This window comes from Lissotriton helveticus, chromosome 6, assembly GCF_964261635.1.
Source record: "Lissotriton helveticus chromosome 6, aLisHel1.1, whole genome shotgun sequence".
Classification (NCBI taxonomy): Eukaryota; Metazoa; Chordata; class Amphibia; order Caudata; family Salamandridae; genus Lissotriton; species Lissotriton helveticus.
In genome coordinates this window covers 1,948,405,381-1,948,417,784 of record NC_136067.1, presented here as the reverse complement: position 1 = coordinate 1,948,417,784, position 12,404 = coordinate 1,948,405,381, and the positions used below count along the sequence as shown (strand labels likewise).

Here is a 12,404-nt window from a genome sequence, read left to right as displayed (position 1 = left end):
TGGGCAACATTTCTCTCACCTTGATCCTCCTCTCAGGAATCAGGTCTGGGGGTATGTAAAAATAACCCATGGGGAGCAAAGTGATTCTGCCTAGAATGATTCCCACTCCCATGTGTTAGAGAAATTATTCACTATATAATCACCAGCAACGGTTTTAGGAGAACATCCTATCCAGCCCAGTCTTTGGTCCATAATCATTTTATTAGCAAAGAAATGGTCAACATTGATTTTGCTTTGAAAGCCAAATTGTAACTTTGTTACTGAGTTACTGGTAACTCTCTGTAACCTTTTTTTAGAGGAGAAACATTGGCCATAACTAAAAGATAGAGAGTAGCGGCTGGTGGAAGCTGGATAATGGCATCACTAGAAAGGGCCCCCCGAAGGGTGCTTCAGGTACACAGCAAACTCTTCACATCTGCTGGTGGGCTGAAGATCACTTATATACAGAGGTTGGTTGATGATAATTGAGATTGGGCGCCCTGCCTGGTTGAGAGACAGAGTGTAAAGATAGTGGCATGGGAGAGAAGGGAAGGGAAGAACATGGTTCGCAGTGGAGTCAGTCCGTCTTGGTCTCTGGCCCTCAACGACTAGTTGAGGGGTGCAGTGGGCCTTGGCTTGAGCTTGGGGGAAACACTGGGGATATTGGCCAAGTTATCAGATGAACCTTGATATCTATTGGAAGTGGCCAGAGAAAGGAAGTGCAGCCACAGAGTCATTCAAATTACTCATACACTTTTCTGCCTTAAAAAAGTGAGCCACCAAATCATAAAATACCTGTGTAATAAGCCATCTGATTATCGCAAATGAGTCAAGATGGGCACATGAGTCTACAACTGTTGATATTTCAGGAGGCAGATTCCCTTTTTTTTAATCAGGATGCTTTGGTGACCACTTTAGATTTACTATATGGCCCCAGTTCATTGTTTCTAGACCGTTCACCTTATTAATAAACATTCTCCTTTTTTGTCCATTGTAGACCCGGTTTTGCAAAGAATGGACCAGTTCGGCCCTTGATGAGTCCCTCTCCGGACAGATGGTCAAGGGGGATGGCTGAATGGGAGAGCTGTCAATAGGCCCAGAAAGCGTCGACAAAGAAGCCCTCTGCCTTGAGACCATATTGGGCTCAGAATGTATCATAGCCACTTCATCTTTCGCAGAGGTTTTCTCCTAGGCGAGTACTCCTGTTTAAGAAGGATAGGCTAGATTTGCTTGTCATTGGGCTTTTATTAATAGGTTTTGTAGAGGCCACCGTTCTGTTCTCCATTTTGCTTTAGTAGTAGACCCTTCGCGTCCATATACCATGAAGCCCACACCAGAGGTTAGATCACAGGAGGAGTGTCCAGCCACTACCTTAAGGACAGCCAGGAAACCATACTCCCAAGGGCTGGGTGCCCCGTCACTTGCCACACAGTCATAGTGCAGTCCTAGCAATCAGACCAGAGAACAGGGAAATAGTATCCCGTCTCAGCTTCAAGTCATTAACTTAAATGCTGAAGTAAATGACTTCCCTGGAGGGTCCAGTAATGATAAGCCCAAAAATGAACGGCGCCACACCACAGGGCCAATGGGGGAGGCCCTGTCCGGTAAACAGCCATTTCTACGAGTTTTCTACTTCACGATACCATTACAACGCAAGCATTACCACGCATGCATTGTACATCACAAAGTAATTACTATGCATTTGTGTAGAACGCATGGTCATTTACCAAGCATGCCTTTACAACAAATTTCGTTAAAAAGGTATGTATAGTAAATGACCATGCGTTCTAAAAAAATGTAGGCGATCCATGTCGTTGTAAGGGAACAGAGGCTTTTCCGTTTCCTCATAATGACGTGCACCGCCCCTCTGAGACGACGTTGAGCAGGAACCAGGAAGAAAGAGAAACCACGAGGAGAGAGAGTGAGGGGGTTTGGGCATGGGGTGGGGGTTACTTTTTTAGGGTTTAGGGGGTGGTGGGTCGTGCTGGGTGTAGTGTTCTAGGGTTTAGGGTAGTGTAGTGGTGTTTGTATAGTGTATGGGGTCATGCAGGGGCTAGTGTTTTAGGGTTTAGGGTAGTGTTGTGGTGTTTGTGTAGTGTAGGGCAGCGTTTTAAGGTTTATGGTAGTGTTGGGGGGGGTGGTGCAGGGTAGTGTTTTAGGCTATTGACCGGACTGGGGGTCAGGGGGACGTGCTGGGGTAGTGTTTTAGGGTTTATGGTATTGTTGGGGGGGTCATGCTGAATAGTGTTTGTGTGTAGGGACAGGACTGGGGGTCGGGGGTGTCATGCTGGTGGTACACTGTTCATCAAGTACAACATAACTTCGGTACCGGAGCCCCAAAAATTCTTCTTTGCATCTCCATCAGAAATAGTTGGCATAACATTTTTGACGTTTTAAAAAATATATTTTAAAAATATTTTTTAGATATGCTTGTACGCTGTAATTCCATATTACATTAAATATTTTATACAGCATAATTGGATGTACTGCCTTAGTATTGTTCTGCAAAGCTGAATGTATTTCATAAATAGAAAACTCTATTAGTCTTGTACTGTAAAATATTTTACACCATTTATGTGTTGTATTATATTAGGCATGCATAGTTTCCACATTTTCTAGGAACTGTACCACAATACTTAACTGATTTAATTGGACATTTGCACTTTTTTGTTTGAGGGGTCTTTCATCTAAAGTTGAGAATGGTTGTACATTAAAAGGCTTCCTCTTGCATTTTATAGGGGAGAGGAGTTGGCCTAACGGCTTGCGTGGTCGACCTCAAATCTGGGGAACCGGGTTTGGTCTTGGCAAAAAAGCACAACATCCTGTGATTCTGGGCAAATCACCTAATCTCCCCATGTCTAACAAAAAAAAAAAATGAATGTCCTCATGCTATGCAACTGGTGCTCATGTAAAGTGCTCTGATACCCGATACCTTCGGGTCAAGTTTGCGCTATATAAAACTGTATAAAAAAAAAAATATATATATATATATAATTCTGTATATTTTATTGTATGAATTGCCTTTTTTATATTTATGTGGACCTCTTTCAGTTTCAAATCATTATAATAAAAACTTGAAACTTGAAGTATCACTTACGTTTAAAGAATGCCACCTAACCTCTTAATGAGTCTTTCTAGAGTAATTGATGAGCTGTCTCTTACTAATGGAAAACGGGAGTATTAATCTATAACCACCATCAGGAGATACCCATTTTCAAGTGAACCAAAGAAATCAAGAGCGATTCTCTCCTACACATACTTTGATAAATCAGACATGTTCGAGGTATGTTGTGTGATTTTGGATAAGCAATTGCATAAATAACAGACTTTCAACTCTCTTTCTGCTCTACCATCATGATGAGGAAGCCAAACTCGGTCTTGAAGAGCTCGTTTAGTGATGGACAGTTCATCTTTCACGTTTTTGAACTTCTGATATTCGCTGTCGCATGTGAGAGGTCAAGCGTGCAGTTCCTGTATTGATGTACAATGTCTTTTAGTGTCAAAAGGTCACTATCTTTGCAGTTTACAGTAATTATTTGCTCCAATGAATAAGTGGCAGGTGTACTGGACTTCAGGAGGTTAATGTAGGCTTCAGCCATTTTGGAGGGGGTATCATGACACTGTACTGGCACTCGTCAACAGTATTGAACCAGGCTTTAATCTTTCCCATTTTCCTACGATAGTATAGTCATATTCCTGTAGTCTTAAACCCCAACATTCAATTCAAGGAGGCATCTTGGCTTTTGGATTGCCAAAAGTATTAATGAATGCTTGATGAAGCCAACACCACTGTTAAACTTTCTTTCTCAGGTTGTGAATAAGCACGTTCACTCAGTCACAAACTTCTGCTTACATATGCCACAATATGCCGTAAAGCATTTGGGTGTCCTCTGTGTTGGGCAAGGACCGCCCCCAACTCAAACAGTCTTGAGTGAACAACAACCTCTGCATGAAGCTTTGGATCAAAGTAGGACATTTGAGTGGCGTTCTCATTTGCATGCTTGATTTTCTTAAAATGTTGCTCATATTCGTGTGACCAGTAAGATGAAGCATTTATTTTTGTTAAGTCTCATAAGGGAGCACGGACAGTGGCAAAGTCACGTATGCATCAGGAACAGTAACTGTCCATGCCAAGGAATTACCGTAACATGGTAACCTCTTGTGGGAGATCAGTGGCTGACAAACCTTGTACTTTAGCTGGATCCAGCATCATGCCCCAGTCAGAATAGATATGGCCAAAGAATTTGAATTTTGTTTTGTGCAACTCACATTTCTCAGCATTCAAAGTTAAACCTGCATGAGCACACTTGTGTAAGAGCTTTCTCATGTTTCTTTTGGATAGCTCCAAAAATCAATATGTCATCAATTTAATTGAAAGCATACATGACAGTTTGTATGATGTGTCGAATGACACTTGAAAAGGTTCTGCAGCTGATGACACACAGAAACCTAATCATTTATATCTGAATAAACCAATATGGGTAAAAAAGATAGTAATGTGCCTGCAATTTTCTTTGAGATCCAATTGATGATATTCTTTGTTCAGATGAAGGCGAGAGAAGTCTTTAGGGCTATTTAGCTTTGTGATCATGTCAGCAATGTGCGGACTGGAGTTTCGTTCTCTTTCAACTGCCTTGTTAACTTTTTTTTTAAAACATATTTTATTACGTTTTCAAATAAGAACTTTCCAATATGGCATAAATGGTACAGTAGCAGAATTGTAGAAGTACAGCAATTTATAATCAGCAGAGTAAAATTACTGCGTTTACAATCGGACAGACCTAGCCAACAAATAAGTTCCCTCACCCATCCCTGTGTCAATTAACTAAAGATACCCATCCACCCTCCAGCCCCAGACTCACTACTGTGTTAACATAGTGAAGTGGACGGCAGACAAGTTATGTTCTGGTACATGTCTCCAAGTACTCAGCATACCAGGTTATGTGTGGCAGTCCTGTAGGGATTGTGTGGGGTATGTTACGTGTTGTGTCCATAGTGATGCCACCAGACCTTGGAGTGACACTGAATCTCAATGCAGCGATGGCTCAGTTGAAATAAACAGCCCCAACATTACATCCCACTCCAAAGAAATCTGAGTATTTCGTAAGCCTCTGTTTTCCTCCCTTCTGATTTCCATGCTTTCAACCCTCCCCCATCGGACAACCTCACCATGCCACGCCAAAGCCGTTGGGGGCCTGTGCAGACTTCCATCGCATAGTGATTGATCTTTTTGCCAAAATTAACACCAGGTTGGCAAACCTAGACTGTGTTCCCTGATTCGTATGCTTTTTGCCGAACCCCAGAAACCAGTATTCAATTGTGTCTCCTTGCGCAACAGGCGCCACTTCACTAAGGATTTATAGCACGGTTGCCCAAAAGGAGGTCAGTTGTGACACGCCCATATCATGTTTAGTAAGTCAGCTGGTTGTGTGTGGCATCTGGGACATATATCTGCTGTGCCTGGGAACATCTTGCTCAATCTGTGCAGAGTCAAATACACTCTGTGTACAAAAATGTATTGAACTAGTTTAAACTTGACGTTTTGGGATACTTTCTTAGGGTGTTCCGGTATTCGCTCCTATTCTTTGCCTGACATTACACGCCCAATATCTCTGGTCCATTTTTCTCTAAGCTCCTGGAGTGGGATTACCGCATGAGAACAGATAAATCTATACAACCACCTAGTTAAGTGCCCCCATTGCCCATGGGATATAGCATGTGTACAAGATCATGTGTCTGGGGCTCTGTACCATCTGGTAACCAGGTACTTCTCACATAACTGCTGATGCTAGCGTGGAGGATATATAGCAAATTGGGAACCCCTCGCTCCCTGATAAATGTTTCATGGTCAATTAGCATGTTATCTGCGTACAGCATCCCAATCATGGTGACTCCCTCTTCTGACCATTTGGTCAGACATCTTGTGATGACTATTCTGGACAGTGTAGGGATCCCTAACATTGGGATGTTAGGAACATAGGGAGGTAGACAGCTTTCTTCCAGTAGGGGATAATCAACTTTAACAGTGGTGGTGCTGTCAACAGGGGCTTTCCTCTTGGCAACAGCAAGTTTTGGAGCAGACCTCTCTCCCATGCTCTTTGTGACATCCCTATTTCATGCAAGTGGTGTCCAGTATGAGAGCCACAGGAGTTGGCTCGCATAGCAATATGCCTTGAAGTCTTGAACACCGAGGATCCCCTGGTCTGTGCCCAGCTGATGTTTCAAAAGTCCTGATGTTTCAAAAGTCCCACCAACCTACGCCCCCTGCCCCATAATAACTCCAATAGGAGCGTGTTTAGTGGTGTAAAGATGTGCGCTGGGATTAGTATCAGTAAATTAGTAAAGATGTGAAGCAGTCTAGGGAGCATAACCCTTTTAGAAATAGCCACTCTCCCGCTACCGAAAGTGGCAATAAGGTCCAGAAAGCTTTTTTAGCGTCTTGATAGCACGGCCCAGAATGCCGTCCAACAGGTCCTGTGGCTCCCTGTATATTTGTATGCCAAGATACTTAAATGTGGCGTGCGCAATGGGAAACGCCCAGTGGCCAAAGTGAATGGGTTCCAACAGTGCGTGTCTTTAAAATAATAAGCATACGATTTTGACTTGTTTATAGGTAGGCCTCAAAAGGCTTGAAATTGCTGAAACACCGTGGATAGGGTCTCACTGGCACCCTGCAGATTGTTAAGGTAAAGAATTATGTCCTCCACGTAGGCGGAGAGAATATGAGTGGTGACACCCTTTTTAATATCTCTGTCTACCGCAAATGCACGTAAATTAATGGCCAGTGGTTTAAGAGCCAACACAAACAACAGAGGTGATGGAGGGCATCCCTGCCTCATGCCTATAGCTACCGGATAGGGCTGTGAGTTGTGGGCCTCCGTACGGGCCCATGTCGTGGGATTCGTGTACAGCAATCTGACCCAATTCATATACTCACCTGGTATCCTGAACTGCGGAAGGGCTTGCAGCATGTAGCGCCAGTGCAGAGTATCAAATGCCTGTCTCAGGTCTAGTGAGATACAGCCCACTGCGGCACCATCTGCCAGTACACAGGTTAGTACCTGGTGTAAGTGTCTGTTATTAAGAGAGGTACTCCTGCCTACGAGTCAAAATTTTGCTTAGGATCTTATAGTCAGTATTTAATAATGAAATGGGACGATATCCTGACATGTCTATGGGGTCCCTCCCGGGCTTCGGGAGGGATGCATCCAATGCCTGCCATGTAGTGAAGGTAGGAAACCTGTCTCTAGTGCTGCATGCTATAGTTTTTCTAGATGGGGGACCAATTGTATCGAAAATGCTTTGTAAAACTCTACAGGTATGCCATCAAGCCCTGGGGTTTTGTTACGTGGGAGGTCTTTGATTTTGGTGTTTGTTATTGCCGCTGCCTGTCTTTTTTTCTGTGATATCCAGAAGCTTAGGGAACTCTAGGCCGTCGAGGAAGTTTACAAACTCCTCCTCCTGGCGCTCTGCTGGAGCCGCATACAGTGCTTCATAATATTTCCTAAAGGCCTTATTAATGTCTAATTGCATTTTAAAGCTAGTACCCTCTAAATTGTTGACCTCGTGTATGGTGGCAGTGGCCGGTGTATCCCGTATAATCCTCGCTAGTAGGTCACCCGCCCTATACACGTCCGCCTGTTGGTTTTTAGTGTAAGTGCTGTCGTCAATGGTTCGCAACTGTTCTAAGAGTTCTGAATGTCTTATATGAGCTTCTTGCAGGGCAGCATTGTTCGTATCCTCCGATAGTGCGGCCTGTTCGAGCCTACCCAATCGGTCTTCTAGCTCCTGCAGCTCACTATCTAATGTAACGTGGGATCCCACTTTGGTACTAATGGCCACCCCACGGATGACCGTTTTGAAGGACTCTCATTCCACCTGTCTCGAGCTTGCTGTCGGTGTTTTCTGTAAAGTAATTAGATATGTCGGTGGAGAGGGTGGTGCGAAATACTGGGTCTTCTAAGGTTAGCACCTCCAGCCTCCATGTCTGCGTCTTGTCGATCAGCTCGTTCCTCAGCTCTGGCAGCCATGAGAACTCACTCCAGACTGAGGGTTTCTCCCCAAATTCATCATCTCAATTAACTTGACAGACATCTGTTGATATGTCGATAACTTGGAGATGTATAGCTTCTTTATCATTGAATTAATTGAACGTACACTGTTTGATGAGCGTATCAAGTCTCTCAACAAATTGTTTCTCCAGCTTTCTGTCATTCTTGACTGAAAATATATCTTTGATGATCGACATTCACTATTGGATTGAATTTGAGACTTAGTGCTTCTTTGATTTGACAGTATGTGACTTCATCAGTTTGCAGCAGTTTCTTTATTATTTGTGAGGTATATATTTTTTTGTTATTTCTTTCTTCCAGTGCATCGATGAAATCATTGAATACTTCTATCCAGGCAGTCCATCTGTCAACAATCTTGGCTGTATGGAATGGAAGGGGTGGGTTCATGTCAGCAGCAGTGCTATAACCAGCTGTGCTACTTATTGACGAGAGTGGAGCCCACTCCAGCATTGTCAGCTGCCCACTTGGATCTGCACCTTTGTGGAGCACTAACTGCGTGCTAACATTTGGGTAATTTCACCTGCTCTCTGTTTGTGTGTCTCTATCTTTCGCTTTGGCAGTGGGTAGCAGCTTTGTTTCTTGCACACGGTCTTCACCACTCCCACATCTTTGCACTGTATTTATTTTTGAGTATTTTTCTGCTTTTAACCACAGTGTTCTCCTGCGCCTGGCTGTTGCCACTCATTGCACGTCAGCACTTGGTTGTCGCTGCCTTTAGTGTTTCCCTGTACCTTGTTGTTTTCACCTTAAGGGTTACTGTTTAGTATGACTTATAGCTCAGTGTTGCATTAATGTGCAGTACTTTCTTCATGCACTTACAAGCAGGTTTCTGGCCAGCCATGAGTAAACCTCTCAGTGAGGCTTTCATTATCTTCTAAAGCATCACACTGAATAGAGTGACACTTTGATGCCACATACGACAAACGTCAATCTTACTACGACTGAGACATGTGTGGCAGGCATGATCAGTTTGCTGAACTATGGCAAACCATCTGGAAGAACACTGTTGACCTTCGGGTTACAGTTGCCAGTTGTAGCATCCTCCCCAGCCTGGGTACACATAAATGAATATGACACAAACGTAGCTTAGTTGTGCATGTCTTCATTGCTCTGTGTGTAACTGTGAACCCAGCATTCTAAACATTAACTATATCCATCAAACCAAAACATTTATGTCACAGTTCCACTGAGTTCATCAGGAGTCAAAAGGATCCCGTCATCACAAATTCACAAGACACTACACGCGGCTGATTAGACAATTAAATAATATTAAGAGATTGTTAAATTGCATAGAAATAAAGAGGCAAAATGTACAAAATATATATGTAAACGTTCTGTAAAGGTGAAGGAGTTTTAAATTAAAGGCTATTTAGTATCTTCAGATTGATTTATGGGAGCAGGGAAAGTACATCAAACAGAATATAGTAGGGACAATCAGTGGCTTAAATTGTATTTAGAAACACTCCAACCATTGCATTATAATTAAAATGTTGTGTGACAAATGCTTATTTCTGTATTTTTTTGTGTGTTGTTTTGCAGTTCCAATCATCAAAACTGATTTGACTGGAGTCCATGGCTGCCAGTGATAATTTAGAGAGGGGTCCCAGATTCCTATAATGATACAGTGTGGGTGCCAGAGTATCAGTAATGATTAAGTGGGGGTCCTCAGAAGTCAAAAAGTTAAGAACCACTGGATTGGATGGCACTCATTCATTTTACAGATAAGACATCAAGAAAATGTAGGACACCACCTGGTGGCAATAAGAAGGTACTCCAAAGTAACTGAAAAATATAATTTCATGTGTAAGCGGAATGAATGCTAAAACACAAAACTTCTATTTTGACTGAAAAGCTAGAAACCCTGTTCCTGCTTGTTCTTTTAGAATCACTGAGACGGAAATATCTGAATCTGCCCTTAGCTGCCACATCTTTTAAGAATTAACAGATGCTCTCAGAATAGTGCCAAAATATTGTTTTGAGAGCCCTCCAGTCTGTTAACATAATTCATGCAAAAACAGCACTCCTTCTGAGAACTGGATTTGATGATATTGTTCCATGGCATCCTGTGATCTATCCCTGGGGTAAGTTTTAAAGGTTGCTTTGCACAATATGCAAATTACCAAACAGGATCTATGGTAACTATATAACCTTTAGTAACCCAACAGCACCAAACCACCAGAATAGAATTTTTCTGAAGGAACAAGACATCTCACCACTAACCCTGCCATCAAACGGTGAGTAGTAACGCGTAAAATGTTATTTGTGAAATACTACTGTGTGGATTGTGGAGGATTATATATTTATTGGCTTTTTGGCAGAATGTGTTTAATGCTGCTCAGTACTCAGCACATGAGAAATTGGATGGGCTCCATTGTTTTTTAAATACAAGAAGTATAGCCCAAATAGTAACTTTCTCAGATTTTGTTAACATTTTTAACAATACTCAGATTTAAAATGAAGTATAAAATAAAGTGTTGGATAATGCTTGAATTAATCTGAGCCCCTGGTAATTACTCAGCCATATCCCAGTCCATCTTTATTTTGCCCACCCTTTGCTAGGTCCTCCCTGAAATGCAAAACATGCAACCTAGTCAGTACCAATAATCAATAGTCGCTGAGAATATTTCAAGCATTTCATCACTTATTTGTATTCTTTAGTCTGTCAATCTAAGTGGGACGGGTATACTCAGACGTGGGCCCTGTGCACACTGTGTCACTGGAACCAAGCTATACCTGGATGATGATTCCTAATCAGGACAAAACCGGTCTTGGGCTGCTTGTGTACCATTTCAGGAAAGACCGCCCTGGCAGTTCAGGCTTGACTGTTCCACTGGAGCAGGGTCAATACTGATTTGCATATTACCAAGTCCAAACTGAGGTGGCATGGTGTGCAGAATAATGATGGATTGGCATGTTGCCCAATGTAATTACCGACAAAATAATTCAAGCATTCCATCCATCATTTAAAATGAGGCAGTTTAATTTCTCTTTATTTTTTAAATAAAATTGCCTTTCAATTAACACCATTGGGCGCACATACTTTTTTGCTCTTTTTCCCATGTTTGCGCCCGGGGACATACAGTAAATGTAATTATTATTCAGTGTAAGCTATTGTTAACACTCTTATGATTAAATGCATCAGTTCCAAAAACTTAAGGCCTGAGTTAGATTTCAGAAGACAGGTTACTCCGTCACAACAGTGACACATATCTCGTCTTCTGAAATATAAATCCTGTTATATCCTATTCGAATTTATATTTTGGCTGATGGGATATCCGTCACCGTTGTGTCGGAGTAACCTATCCCCCGGGATATAAATCAGGCCCATAGACGTGTTCTAGATGGTTGCACTGTGTCTAATTCAAAAACACTAACTGTCACATGGAGAAGCTAGACATTTCCAGTGAAACTTGTGAAGTATCATATTTTTGTGATACCCACAAAGTTAGGTCGAATGTACCACGTTATCCAAATGCAGGAGACAGATGCAGGAGCATTTGTTCAAAGACTCATCTATTTACAACTGCAGTTGCATGCTTCAGAAAGTCCTTTTCTCCATGAAAGAATACAATTTAACTACCATAGGACTGTATGGCATAAGATGGGTGTTGGAACCTAATGATGTCAGGTCACCTAGGGTAGCCTGGCCTAGGGTAAGACATTATCCATAGAGGCACATGTGCAAAGGTTGCAAACCAACCAGCAGTAATCCAGCGCAATATCACTCAAAAATGACGCTACACCAATGTTTGGAAAAATACGAGCTTGTTTATAAAAATATTCTTTGCTCTCTTGTCTTTACAAATTACAGTCCAATACATTTCAACACACTTAACCTTAGTACTTTATCACATTTAGCAAGTACCCCCTTTTTTTTGTCTTTCAATTGGTAAAGTGCAACAATTCAACTTCTCAAGGTTTTCTTCACTCCCCTCACAGGAATTATTCTCTTGCCACAAGTTTAGTTTATAATACCATAAGTTTCAATTGCGATACAGTGGAGGGCACAACTAACTCTCAAGAGGCTTAGGGCTGGCAATCTCCTAGCTGGACCCACCAGGCATTAATCCCTTACTTGGTTTACGAGGAAAGAAGGGCACACCCAACTAAGCCTGGTATAGAACACGTGAGCACAACCAGAATTACCACCCCAAGCCCCTCCTTTACATTAGCGTGAGCTTTCACCCTCGACCAGAATCACTCGATCCTGTTGAATTCCCACAGGACTCTTCACCGTTACTCCCAGGACGTGTGGGGGGTCACTGGAGATACTGTAGCTCAATATGGTACCACTCCTTAATACTGAAGGTTTTATGATCTTATACTGAACCCAGAGAGAGTGTTGTCTCTTTT

General features: G+C 42.3%; 1 protein-coding gene across 1 annotated transcript in view; it reads left to right on the top strand.

Annotated features, from left to right (window-relative positions):
* The first annotated feature begins 10,170 nt into the window (after positions 1 to 10,170).
* The window catches only part of LOC144763915 (cysteine-rich secretory protein 3-like), a 75,513-nt gene continuing 73,279 nt past the window's right edge, over positions 10,171 to 12,404 (top strand). Inside the window, exon 1 of the mRNA XM_078649948.1 lies at positions 10,171 to 10,285. The gene's annotated coding sequence lies outside the window, so the exon portion shown is untranslated. The remainder of the gene's footprint in view (positions 10,286 to 12,404) is intronic.